The following is a 14,383-nucleotide window of genomic DNA, read 5'->3' as shown; positions in this document are numbered from 1 at the left end:
GAATGGTTGGGCTTTGAGCCCGGCCCGGGGAAGGCGACTTTGCAGGCCAATGAGAGTGCAGGACAGGCTCCTCCCCTGACAATGAGAGAGAAGGATGCACAAGCCACCCTGGGCAGAGGCTGCACTCAGTGAGCTCAGAGACGGTGTGCAAATCGAGAGCTGAGACGGCTGATCTGCAGGCTGAAAGTCTGTGTATCCCCCAGGTGAAAGAATGCCAATGGCTGGGGGTTTCAGGTAGCAAATGCCTCTGCAGTCTATCATGACCCACCCTAGGCTCACTGTGGGGGCGGGGAGGGGACTTGGGTGTTGTCAGACCACCTCTGGAAAAGCTCTGCACCTGGCCAAAGCCTGGGCCCCTGGCAGAGCCCATCTAGGGTATGACTCTCTCTCTCTCACACCCAGCATCCCAGAGTTCTGTCTGGAGGACATTCACATCCCTGACTCCCTCCCTATCTCTCTGTCCCCAGAGGAATCTGCCAAAGACACAAGGGAGTACTAAGGGACTGAGGAACTGCCAAGAAGGAGACAGCGTGTGGCAGTGAGGCCCTCCTGGGGTGGGGCATCTTTAAAGTGCGCTTGAACTTGGTTCTGCCTGCAGGAGGATCTGTTGCTGGTTCTCTGTTGGGCAGGTGGGAGGTGCTCAGGGAAGGACACACATTTGGTCCTCTGGGCCCTTTATCCTCCCTGGTGAGCCTGGGGGTGCCCATGGCCCAGCTCCACTCTCAGTCATGTCCCTTGTCAGGTCCCTGTGGCCCTCCACTCAGCCGTCTCATGCCTGACTGGTCAGGAACAATCTTTTTACCTCTTCTTGGCCAGCTGTCTTGGCTTTCACACCTCCTCTGAAACCTGAACCCCTCCAGGAAGTTTCTCTGGGTGTCTGAGTGGCTCTGTGTCCCTCTCCCCTTCCCCACAGCTGGCCAGGACTGGGGTCTTCCAAGGTTCCCTTTCCTGGCCGACCCCCAGCCTATGTCTCCTGTCCTGGGTGGGGCGGGGTCTCACATTTCAGTCTGCCTTAGCCCTGGCCTGTTCTGTGGACTTTGGGTTTCCTTATTGATCTGAAATTTTTCTTTTGTCATGTGTTCTTTCAATTTGTTCAAAGAGCCCAAAGTTGCTTTGACATATCACTGGCTGAGTTATTTCCTTCTGAGTTATTTGGGTTTTCTTCCATGACTAAATATCAAAGACAGTATTTTTGCATATGGCTCACCCAATTCGGTGTAAGAGAAAGTACTATTGGGCAAGAGATCTGAAGGAGCTGGCTTATCCAGGCCAGTTTCTCCCTAGGGAGCTCAGGATAAGGACAGAATCTGAACTTAGGCACCTTCCTTGAGTCTCACGAGTGTGCTGGTTGGCAATGTCTCTCCCTGTCCCCATTCTCGTCCTGAACCCAGAGCTTTTGAGAATACGTATAGTGGCTAAAGTAGGATTCTGAGGAACACCATTGCATACTTCTAAGCCCTCTTTCTATTCTGCGGGGTCTTCTGCCTGCTGTGTCCTCTCTTCTCGAGGTTCCTTGGTCCTTCTCATGCTCATTGCTGGCGAGTAGAACATAAGAAGCAGTGAATGCTTAGTCCAGGTAGTAGGCGCTCACTCTGAACAGGTCAGAGTACTCCGCCTCCAGGTAGACCTCAGCCACTTCACTGGGATGTTCTCTGATTCCCATTTTTGACTGCTGTCCAGGGTTACAGGGTCCAAGGGTGCTCAGGCTGGGATTTCTTTGTTGAATTTGATGTCTTTTTTTCTTTGTTTTTACTCTAGAGCTTTCAAACCAACATTCCCTGGAAGGTGTGAGGCCCTGAAGGTAGGGCCTCCATACACAGCCAGCTAGTCTGGCTTCATATTTTTTTATTTTATTTTATATTTTATTTTATTTTATTTTATATTTTATTTTATTTTATTTTATTTTATTTTATTTTATTTTATTATTTTGTTTTATTTTATTTTATTTTATTTTAGTTTAGTTTAGTTTAGTTTTTATTATTGATTTTATACTATAAAGCTATAAAAGCAGTTGAGGATTGAGTCAAGTTTTTGTTCAAAATAAATTTCCAGGGGTGCCTGGTTGGCTTAGTTTGTGGAGTGCTCAACTCTTGAGCTTGGGGTTAAGTTCAAGCCCCACGTTGGGTACAGAGATTACTTAGAAATGAAATTTCCACATTGTTACTTCCAATTGCATGATCTTTCTGCAGTTCTTCTCTTTTCTGTCAACCATTCCCAGTGAAAATTCTTTACTTAAGGACAATAAGTATTTTTTCAATGCCTGGTTTATGCAAAGTAAAATGACTTCCAAAATATTTTTTCTTTATTTTTCATTCAATGATTTTCATATCTTTTTAGTTGGTTATTTTGGAGATGTATACCTCCATGTTTTTGAATAAAATGCTTCCTTGATATTTCAGTGTCAGGCATTATATAGGTGTATATAGATATCCTAGATATTCTGGAAGAGATGATTTACCTTCTTTCCTTTGCCAGCCTCCACCACACACACCCACTTCCCATCATCCATCCCCCTAATATAAATATTATATATGAGAACTTAGGTTAGATCTATATTCATTGTTTTAATTATTATGACTAGTTAATACCTTTACAGCTCTGTTATACAATCAACTATAATTATTTTACTTTTCCACATAAACTTTTGTTTTCAATGGAGCTGCTAAGTCATTACTTTTCTATGTTCTTATTCAACTGCAAACTCCTCACCAATCATATTAATCTCATTGCAACACATGCAGAGAGTTACCAAAGATCAGTGTGTCAGTACCTTTGGGATACAGTCCTGCCTTGCCAGCAGAGCAATCATTTTGTGAGTTGCAGAGCTCATGGGGACAACTGGTCAACTCAGTGCAGAGGTAGGGGGGGTCAGGGGTGTCTGCTGGGCAGGGCAATCTGCCATGGGTCTTGAGCTTGAGCTTCTTGCATGTTCTTACTGGGCATGTCAAGAATGCCAAGCCCTGTGTGGTCACCACCTGGGCCATTTCTCAGGGTAGTGTTTGCAGTGAGCAACCTCAAGAGATGCCCTTTGGAAAAAGATCAGGCTCAAGACAGTTCATGAGAAAAGTATGCCTTTCCCAAGTTCAGTGTTCCTTGACTGTAATGTATACAAGCCTACTGCTTATATAGCATCCATTTGGGTCCTTCAGAGATACTGCCTGGGATTTAGGGGCACAGGGTAACCCTGGCCAACGTGATGTTCATACTGCCTGATGTGCGATGACCAACAGTCCTTTGTTTGTGTCCGAAGGTTCTCCTGTCTTCTGCCAGCATCCACGAAATAGTAACAGTTAATTTATGGGCTTGCAAGTAGGGCTAAATTCCAGACTCTGACAAGCACCTGCCTCAGGGATGGTCCCACACCCCTCCTGTCTGCGTGTGGATTCCCACTGGCAGAGGGGATTTTGTGTGCCAAGGTGATCAACTCGCCTGTGTGCTCCAGTCTTGGCGGAGGGGGGTTGAGCAGGGAAGGCTCCCTTTGTGTAGATATGCTGGTGCAATTTTGGGAAAGCTGGTCTACCACTGCAGGGCAAACAGGATGATCCAGTCCTCACTGCTGGCCTTCTGGAACTGCAGTAGACCTATAAACCTAATATCCCCACATCATTAAGGTCCAAGTCAGACATTTCCACTTGGGTTGGTGTTTCTTGAGTCTTAAAGGTAATCTCCCATTTGCCACAAGAGAGAGCTTATTGGTGGGCTGGGAGAGGAAAATCAGATCTGAGGATGCTCCTGAGTCAGTTGAACAGAATTTATTTCTTTGGATATCTTGTGACTGCTAAGAGCACCAGACACAACAACATTTGTAGGTATTCCAGAACCAAATAAAAATTATTTTTAGTCTTTATATTATTTGCAATTTTCCTTTCCATTCAACGTAAGATTTCAACTGTTCAGTTTTATGGTTGTGCAGTGATTATGTCTGCTCCTTTGTTTTTTTACTGGCCCTATCCCAAATTCCGAATGTCCCCATCTCCCCCACCCATTTTCAACAATGCCCCTTTGTTTTATCCTCTCTGAGTAGCCAGTCTCTGGGGTCAATATAAATCCCTACCTAGGGCTTCCTCCTCCCTCCTTCTGATTACTCAAAACAGTAACTCCTAATATGGTGAGAGTTTTGGTTAATGATCCAGGTTTTACAGAAAGCATGTCTGGGTTTGATCCCCAGTGCCACCATCACCTGCTACATTTGTGACCTTGAGGAAATTACTTAATTCTTCTCTGCTTCAATTTCCTCATTGCTAAAATGGATATTAATAGTAATAGTTTTATCTCTGATGTGTTTTTTTGGTGAGGATTAAATAAGATTACAGCGGGATAGAAGGAACATACTTAAAGATCATAAAAGCCATTTATGAAAAGCCCACAGCTAACATCATCCTCAACGGGGAAAAACTGAGAGCTTTTTCCCTGAGATCAGGAACACGACAGGGATGCCCACTCTCACTGCTGTTGTTTAACATAGTGCTGGAAGTTCTAGCATCAGCAATCAGACAACAAAAGGAAATCAAAGGCATCAAAATTGGCAAAGATGAAGTCAAGCTTTCACTTTTTGCAGATGACATGATATTATACATGGAAAATCCGACAGACTCCACCAAAAGTCTGCTAGAACTGATACATGAATTCAGCAAAGTTGCAGGATACAAAATCAATGTACAGAAATCAGTTGCACTCTTATACACTAACAATGAAGCAACAGAAAGACAAATAAAGAAACTGATCCCATTCACAATTGCACCAAGAAGCATAAAATACCTAGGAATAAATCTAACCAAAGATGTAAAAGATCTGTATGCTGAAAACTATAGAAATCTTATGAAGGTAATTGAAGAAGATTTAAAGAAATGGAAAGACATTCCCTGCTCATGGATTGGAAGAATAAATATTGTCAAAATGTCAATACTACCCAAAGCTATCTACACATTCAATGCAATCCCAATCAAAATTGCATCAGCATTCTTCTCGAAACTAGAACAAGCAATCCTAAAATTCATATGGAACCACAAAAGGCCCCGAATAGCCAAAGTAATTTTGAAGAAGACCAAAGCAGGAGGCATCACAATCCCAGACTTTAGCCTCTACTACAAAGCTGTAATCATCAAGACAGCATGGTATTGGCACAAAAACAGACATATAGACCAATGGAATAGAATAGAAACCCCAGAACTAGACCCACAAACGTATGGCCAACTCATCTTTGACAAAGCAGGAAAGAACATCCAATGGAAAAAAGACAGCCTCTTTAACAAATGGTGCTGGGAGAACTGGACAGCAACATGCAGAAGGTTGAAACTAGACCACTTTCTCACACCATTCACAGAAATAAACTCAAAATGGATAAAGGACCTGAATGTGAGACAGGAAACCATCAAAACCTTAGAGGAGAAAGCAGGAAAAGACCTCTCTGACCTCAGCCGTAGCAATCTCTTCCTTGACACATCCCCAAAGGCAAGGGAATTAAAAGCAAATGTGAATTACTGGGACCTTATGAAGATAAAAAGCTTCTGCACAGCAAAGGAAACAACCAACAAAACTAAAAGGCAACCAACGGAATGGGAAAAGATATTTGCAAATGACATATCGGACAAAGGGCTAGTATCCAAAATCTATAAAGAGCTCACCAAACTCCACACCCGAAAAACAAATAACCCAGTGAAGAAATGGGCAGAAAACATGAATAGACACTTCTCTAAAGAAGACATCCGGATGGCCAACAGGCACATGAAAAGATGTTCAACGTCGCTCCTTATCAGGGAAATACAAATCAAAACCACACTCAGATATCACCTCACGCCAGTCAGAGTGGCCAAAATGAACAAATCAGGAGACTCTAGATGCTGGAGAGGATGTGGAGAAACGGGAACCCTCTTGCACTGTTGGTGGGAATGCAAATTGGTGCAGCCGCTCTGGAAAGCAGTGTGGAGGTTCCTCAGAAAATTAAAAATAGACCTACCCTATGACCCAGCAATAGCACTGCTAGGAATTTATCCAAGGGATACAGGAGTACTGATGCATAGGGGCACTTGTACCCCAATGTTTATAGCAGCACTCTCAGCAATAGCCAAATTATGGAAAGAGCCTAAATGTCCATCAACTGATGAATGGATAAAGAAATTGTGGTTTATATACACAATGGAATACTACGTGGCAATGAGAAAAAATGAAATATGGCCTTTTGTAGCAATGTGGATGGAACTGGAGAGTGTGATGCTAAGTGAAATAAGCCATACAGAAAAAGACAGATACCATATGGTTTCACTCTTATGTGGATCCTGAGACACTTAACAGAAACCTATGGGGGAGGGGAAGGAAAAAATAAAAAAAAGGTTTGAGTGGGAGAGAGCCAAAGCATAAGAGACTCTTAAAAACTGAGAACAAACTGAGGGTTGATGGGGGGTGGGAGTGAGGGGAGGGTGGGTGATGGGTATTGAGGAGGGCACCTTTTGGGATGAACACTGGGTGTTGTATGGAAACCAATTTGACAATAAATTTCATATATTAAAAAAATAAATAAATAAAAATAAAATAAAATAAACACTGTAAAAAAAACAAAAAATAAAAATAAATAAGATCACAGGTACTTGGTACATAGCACTTGCTCAATAAATGCCATCTATTATAATTACCTTGGGGCCCCCTCTTCCTCTCTTTATTTATCATCCATTACTCATGACTTCTGACCACAAGTTTTCTGTTCCAGGTAATGTCTTTCCAGTCCTCTATGCCCTAATCACTCCTACTTATGATCCAGGCTCTTTTTCTGGTTCATCCTCCTGGAGATTCCAGATTCCCTGCAGCTTTTGGGGTGTTTTGTTCTCTACTCTCACTCTTAGTCTCTAATTCTGTGCTCGGTAGCAATAGTTTACTGGGTCTGAGGAACTAGCCTCTTGCTTTGCATCTTGCAATCTGTATGACCCACAGAAATGATTTATTCTGGGTCTGCTTCCTCTTATGTAAAATGGCCTGGAGGATCCTTAGGGTTCCACGTGGCTGTAACAGTCAACGGCAAGGAAAACATTCAGTAAAAACCCCAATGGACTATGAACTATGGACCATATTTAATGAGTAAGTTCTAAATGCCGAGTAATGTCCTTGGCAATGGGGGAACAGGGCAGATCAAGAGACACTATCCCTTGTCCCCATGCAGCTTACATAGGCTAGTTTTTAAAAATGGAATTCTCACAATAACCATGAGAGGAGTTGTTGATACAAAGCAGCCCAGATGATTAAGTCACCTGATGAAGCCACTATGAAATATCTAGTGACTAGCAGAGCCACTATGTGAACCTTGGTCAGAATGACCCCAAAGTCAGCTCATTTTCCAGCCAACAACCCTGGGCAGGGGTGAGTCTGATGCTTTCTAAAGTGGAATCAGCCTCAGATGGGTAGGGGTGTAGTCAGATGTGCATGGATGAAAGTTGGCTCTGACACCATTTCTTGTGTGAGAGCTAAGGCCTGGGGGTGAGGATGGGGAGGAGGAAAGTAGATGAGTTGTCTGCGTATTTCTACTGTGTCTTTTGTTGGTTTTTGGGGCTCTGATATTGCCTTCTTGCTAACTTCCCTCTTCATGCCTACGAGGGATTATCCCTTGAGCTGTGAAAACAGCATAGCATTCATTCTACTGGCCTTCTCTGACCTTGGAATAGTCCATGATGTCTTTCAAAGATGTCTTTTCTAGTCTTCTGAACTTGGCCTTCCTCTCGTTCTCCATCCCTACCACTTAGCACTAGAGTCCCAGGGGATTTCTGCTTTTATAATCATGGAGAAAGAAGGCCTGATTGTTGGAGCAGGCCGTGACCTAAAACCTGGGAAAGACTTCACTAGGCCTGGAAAATCTGGCATAGAGAAAGTCACAAACTAAGGAGCTACCAAGGTGGAGAGGATTTTGAGGTATGGGTCAACTGTGAGTCCCTTTGTGAGGTAGCAGAAGATCAAGGAGGAAAAAACTTGGTCATCGGGATCAACAGCTGACCATGGCCTCTGGTCTCCAGGCTTTCCTTCCTGTCCATCTCTCAGCGTTGCATTCTTGCATGGGCAAGAGCTTGACTTTACATAGTACAAAGTGCAGGAAGGAGGATTTTCTAGAAATTCTAGAAATGAGCCAGATGGGATCAGCATGGAATAAAACCAGGATGCTGCCTCTATATCATCAGTTCTTGAGTTAAACTTGTTGCTAAGTTGAGTTCTTTCCATAATGGTGAGAAATACATTTGTTGACTATTTGTAAATGTTACAGATTTTAAACCTGCACAATCTTAAGAAATTGTTGGTTTATATTTTTGTTTCCTCCAGATTTTCATTGTGATGATGGGCCCAGGACTAGCTTAGCTCTCTTCTTTCCAGGTCTCTTAGGTCCAGTGCTGCCGTATTCAATTCTCTGGGGGAGATGTTTTCCTTCTTGTTCTGATACTTTACTTCTGCTGACCCCTCCTCAACCCTTGTTCCTGGTGACCTCTCATACTCCTCCAAACCAGATAGATATATACAACTGTGAAAACGAAGGAGGGAGGGAGAGAAGAAAGGTTTCTCCTCCCATAGAAGTAGGTTACAGAGATGCCAGGCCTCCAAACTTCTTTTTACTCCCTACCCTTGGGAGATCCCTGCACCCTGCTGCTCCAGGTCATGGCATATGTCATCAACATATGGCTGTGGGAGGAGGCTGGTCTCTTTTGGTGGGAAGAGGAGAGACAAAGAGGGCATTGTTTGGTGGAATAAAGAAGTGGGAGGAGAGCTCTCTCGACCCTCAGGGGCTTCTTTCTTGGCACCAACCCTCAGAAACTTATTGTGAAAGAGAAGTTTGTCTTCGTGCTTTAGGGTCTTGTCAGAAGTTTAGAAATAACTAGGCAAAAACCCCCTTCCCCTACTACTCCTCCCCGCCCCGCACCAAACTTAGCCTCCTCGCTTGATACCCACACTGACCCGGGCACTGGGGACATTTATAAATGGAGCCATTGAAGAATCTGGAGAAATTCATGCAACTTTGAAAAGTGTCCCTATTCCCCAGGCTCTGTGCACCTCCCCACTTTCCACCCCCACTTCAGACATTTAAACAAGGACTTTGGTCACTCTGGCGGACCATCTGCATAACCCTGAATGTGGGGTCACGGCTCTTGGTTTCCAAGGAGATGATTACAAGCCGTATGCAAAGATGTGCAAAAGGCACCTGACTCAGTAGCTCCTCCTCCTTGAGAAGTGGTTTGGCAGAGGACTAAGAGTCTGACCCTAGAGCCACCCTTAGTTCCCATCCTGCCTCTTCCAGAGTAGAAATAAATGAAACAGGGACCAGAAACACAATAGAAAAGATGAATGAAAACTAAGAGCTTTTTTTTTTTTTAAAAAAAAGGATAAACAAAATTAACAAACCTTTAGCTAGTCTTACCAAGAAAAAAAGAGACAGAACTCAAATAAAATTACAAATGAAAGTGGGGATACTACAACTGATACCACAAAAATACAAAGGAGTATATGAGACTAGAATGAACAATTATACATCAACAAATTGGATAACCTAGAAGAAATGGATAAATTCCTAGAAACAGACAGCCTACCAAGTCTGAATCATGAATAGAAAATCTGAACAGACTAATAAGTAAGATACATAAGGAGATAAGTAAGGAGATTAAATCAGTGATCAGAAACCCCACCCCCAACAATAAAAAGCCCAGGATGGGGCACCTGGGTGACTCAGTCTGATGAGCATCTCACTTTGGCTCAGGTCATAATCTCATGGTTTGTGAGTTCGAGCCCTGCATCAAGCTCTGTGCTGACAGCTTAGAGCCTGGAGTCTGCTTTGGATTCTGTGTTTCTCTCTCTGTTTCTCCTCTGCTCATGTTCTCTGTCTCTCTCTCAAAATAAATAAACATTAAAAAAAAAAAAAAAGAAAAAGCCCAGGACCAGATGGCCTCATGGGTGAATTCTACCAAAAATTAAAAAAAAAAAAAAAAAAAAATGTCAGTTCTTCTCAAACTCTTCCAAAAAATAGAAAAGGAGGAAGTACTTCCAAACTCATTTTACAAGGTCAGCATTACCTGGATACCAAAACTAGGTAAGGGTATTACAAGAAAAAACTATAGACCAATATCTCTGATGAAAATAGATACAAACATTCTCAACAAAATACTAGCAAACCGAATTCAACAGCAAATTAAAAGGATTACACACCAAGACCAAGTGGGATTTATCCCTGGGATGCAAGGCTCATGCACCATATGCAACTCAATAAACGTGATAAAACCACACTAATAGAATGAAAGACAAAAATCATATGATCATCTCAAAAGATAAAGAAAAAAACATTTGGCAAAATTCAATGTCCTTTTATGATAAAAATTCTCAACAAATTGGGCATAGAAGGAACACATCTCTACATAATAAAGGCCATATATGATAAACTCATAGCTAACATCATACTCAACAGTGATAGGGTTGAGTGCTTTCCCCCTAACACCAGGAACAAGAAAAAGATGTCATCTCACTACTCCTATTCAACACAGTAGTGGAAATCCTAATTAGAGCAATTAGGCAAGAAAAAGAAATAAAAGGCATCCAAATTGGAAAGGTAGAAGTAAAACTGTTTCTGTTTGCTGCTAACATGATCTTGTGTATAGAAAATCCTAAAGACTCCACCAAAAAACTGTTAGAATTAATCAATGAGTTCAGTAAAGTTGCAGGATACAAAATCAACATACAAAAATCAGTGTGTTTCCAGATTCTAACAACAAGCTAGATGAGAAAGAAATAAAGAAACAATTCCATTTACAATAAGATAAAAAACAATAAGATACTTATGAACAAATTTAACTAAGGAAATGAAAGGTCTATATATCAAAAACTGTAAGACTTTGATAAATAAAACTGAAGACACAAAGAATTGGAAATATACCCCACGTTCATGCATTGGAAGAGTTAATATTGTTAAAATGTCCATACTACCCAAATCTGTCTATACAGTCAATGCAATCCCTATCAAACTTCTAATGGCATTTTTCAAAAAAATAGAAAAAAACAAAGCTACAATTTGTATGGAACCACAATAGACCTCAAATAGCTAAAGCAATCTTGAGAAAGAACAAAGCTTGAGGCCTCCCACTTCCTGATTTCAAGCTGTATTACAAGGCTATAGTAATCAAAAGATATAGTACTGACATTAAAAACAGACACATTGACCAATGGAACAGAATCAAGAGCCCAGACATAAACCCATGCATCTATGGCCACCTAATATTTGACAAGAGAGCCAAGCATACTCAATGAGGAAAGGATAGTCTCTTTAATAAATGGTGTTGGGAAAACTGAATATTCACTTGCAAAAGAATGAGACTGGACCTTTCCTTACCTTACTACATCACTCACAAAAATTAACTGAAAATGAATTAAGGACTTAAACATAAGACCTGAAATTATAGAACTCCCAGGAGAAAGCATAGAGCACCATCTTCTTGATGTTTATCTTGGCAATGATTTTTCGGATGTGACACCAAAAGCACCAGTAACAAAAGTAAAATAAATAAGTGGGACTACATCAAACTTAAAGGTTTCTGTGCAGCAAAAGAAACAGTCAACAAAATGAAAAGGTAGCCTATGGAATGGGAAGAAATATTTGCAAACCCAATCTATCTGATAATGGGTTAATATCCAAAATATACAAGGAAGTCATGTAACTTAGAACAAGCCCCCCACTGCCCCCAAACAATCCAATTTAAAAATGTGCAGGGGTGGGGTGACTGGCCAACTCAGTTGAAAGAGCATGCGACTCTTGATCTCGGGGTTGTAAGTTCAAGCCTCACGTTGGGTATAGAGGTTACAAAACAAAACAAAACAAAACAAAACAAAACAAATAAACTTAAAAAAGTTCAGAGGACTTGAATAGACTTTTTTCTTCCCAGAGAAGATATACAAATGGCCAACAAATATATCAAAAGGTGCTCAGGGTGCCTGAGTGGCTTGGTTGGTTCAACGTCTGACTCTTGGTTTCAGCTCAGGTCAGTATCTCACAGTTCGTGAGTTCAAGCCCCGCGACAGGCTCTGCACTGATAGTGTGGAGCCTGCTTGAGATTCTCTCTCTTCCTCTTTCTCTGCCCCTCCCCTGCTTGTGATCTCTCTGTCTCTCTCAAAAATAAATAAGTAAACATTTTTTTTAAAAAGGTGCTCAACATTACTAATCATCAGGGAACTGCAAATAAAAACCACAGTGAGATATCACTTCACACCTGTCAGAATGGCTATTATGAAAAAGACAAGAGATAATAAATGTTGGTTTGGATGTGGAGAAAAGAGAACCCTGGTGCACTGTTGGTGGGAATTTAAATTGGTACAGCCACTATGGAAAAAAGTATGGCAGTTTCTCAAAAAAATTAAAAATAGAAGTACATTATTATCTTGCAATTCCACATCTGGGTATATATCCAAAGAAAATGAAATCAGGATCTCAGTGTAATATCTGCACTCCCATGTTCACTGCAGCGTTATTTACAATAGCCATGGTGTGGGAACAACTTAAATGTCCATCTTGGTGAATGAATAAAGAAGATGTGATACACACACACACACACTGGAATATTTTTCAGCTATAAAAAGGAAGGAACCCCCTGAAACCCATGTTGTTTGGTTTTGAACGGTGTGAGTCCACTTCTATGTGGATTTTCTTCAATAAATATACTGGAAAAATTTTTTGGAGATTTGCAACAATTTGAAAAAAGCCACAGAAAACCATGTAGCCTAGAAACATTGAAAAAATTAAATAAAAAGGGATGCATAGAATATGTGTAGATACAAATATACTTTATCATTTATCACCATAAAAATACATGAATCTATTTTATCTTTTATTTCATTATTATTATTATTATTATTTAAATTTCATTTTAAAGATAAATATCCATGCCCATTGTGGGGCTTGAACTCAAGGCCCTGAGGATTGAGAGTCCCGTGCTCTATGGACTGAGCCAGCCAGGTGCCCCTATTTTATTATTTTTTTAAAAGATTTTATTTTTAAGTAATCTCTACACCCAACGTGGGGCTCAAACTCACAACCCCAAGATCAAGAGTCACATGCTTTACTGATGGAGCCAGCAAGGTGCCCCCACAAATCTTATTTTAAAAAGTTAAAATTTATCAAAACATATGCACACACTTACAGACTGTAAATGGTACTATTTGCCATTGAAAGAAATGTAAATAAATGTAAAGGTGTAGTATTAAATCCTAACTGCATAAAATTAACTGTAGTACATGTTGTTCTGTAGTGATTTCACAGCCACTTCCTGTTGCTACTGCAGTGAGCTCAAGTGTGAGCATCTGCTTAAAACGTGGGGTGCTAAGCATCTCCCAGGGAGCAGTTTGTCTCTCCAGAACATTGTATATTGCAATAAAAAGCGACCTCTTGCAGTTCTAATAGTAGTTAAGTTTTTGGAGAGTCATACATGGATTTTTTGACTGCGCAGGGGTCAGTGTCCCTAACCATTGTGTTGTTCAAGGGTCAAATGTATGTAGCATAGGCCAAATGGACCCTCCTCCCAACAAACACACCCTAGGCCAAGACAGTAAGTAGAAAACAATATTGGGGCACCTGGGTGGCTCAGAAGATTAAGTGTCTGACTCTTGATTTAGGCTCAGGTCATGATCTCACAGTTTGTGAATTTGAACTCCACAGCAGTCTCTGTGTGGACAGTGGGGAGCCTGCTTGGGATTCTCTGTCTCCCTCTGTCTCTGCCCCCTCCCTGCCTATGCTCTCTCTTTCTCTTTCTCTCTCACAAAAATAGATAACCATTAAAAAAAAAAGAAAAGAAACCAATATTGTATCCTAGGAGAAATGGAAATCAGTAGCATCTCCAATTCGTTAAGGAATGCATGGGGGTGGTCTCCATAAAATTCCCATTGAATTCACTAGTTTGGGCCCTAGATAATGGATGACAGAATGGATAATGGCAGATGATGGTAGACCACTGGAGAATTAACTAAGTAGGAGTCCCAGATTTTAGCCACTGGGCCAGATGTAGTATATTTAGTAGAGCAAAATAACACAGCTTCTCTTATGTGGTAAATAGCTATTGATCTGATTAGTGTCCATACTGATTCAATGTTAGAAAAATGTGTAAAATACTTATCACAATGAGCACTGAGTAATGTATAGAATTGTTGACTCCCTGTATTGTACACTTGAAACTAATATTAGCACTGTATGTTAACTGTCCTGGAATTAAAATTATATACACACACACACACACACACACACACACACACATATACATGTGTGATGTATGATGTGTAAAATCATTATTATTGCTTTGTATTTCAAAAAGTTTAAACTGACATAAATTCTCATATCTCTGGCTATTTCACAAATATGTTTTTCTTTTATTTGGAGCTTCAAAACTAGTTT

General features: G+C 41.0%; 1 protein-coding gene across 3 annotated transcripts in view; it reads left to right on the top strand.

Annotated features, from left to right (window-relative positions):
- The first annotated feature begins 228 nt into the window (after positions 1 to 228).
- Positions 229 to 14,383, top strand: part of GJC3 (gap junction protein gamma 3) — a 29,841-nt gene continuing 15,686 nt past the window's right edge. The window contains exons 1-3 of one of the 3 annotated variants that reach the window (XM_045460941.1): positions 229 to 1,576; positions 1,759 to 1,801; positions 12,873 to 12,955. The gene's annotated coding sequence lies outside the window, so the exon portion shown is untranslated. Of the gene's footprint in view, positions 1,802 to 12,872; positions 12,956 to 14,383 lie in introns of all 3 variants that reach the window. The other 2 variants (XM_045460942.1, XM_045460940.1) reach the window with 2 other exon arrangements.

Source organism: Leopardus geoffroyi, chromosome E3 (assembly GCF_018350155.1).
Source record: "Leopardus geoffroyi isolate Oge1 chromosome E3, O.geoffroyi_Oge1_pat1.0, whole genome shotgun sequence".
Classification (NCBI taxonomy): Eukaryota; Metazoa; Chordata; class Mammalia; order Carnivora; family Felidae; genus Leopardus; species Leopardus geoffroyi.
This window is presented reverse-complemented; position numbering and strand designations above follow the sequence as displayed.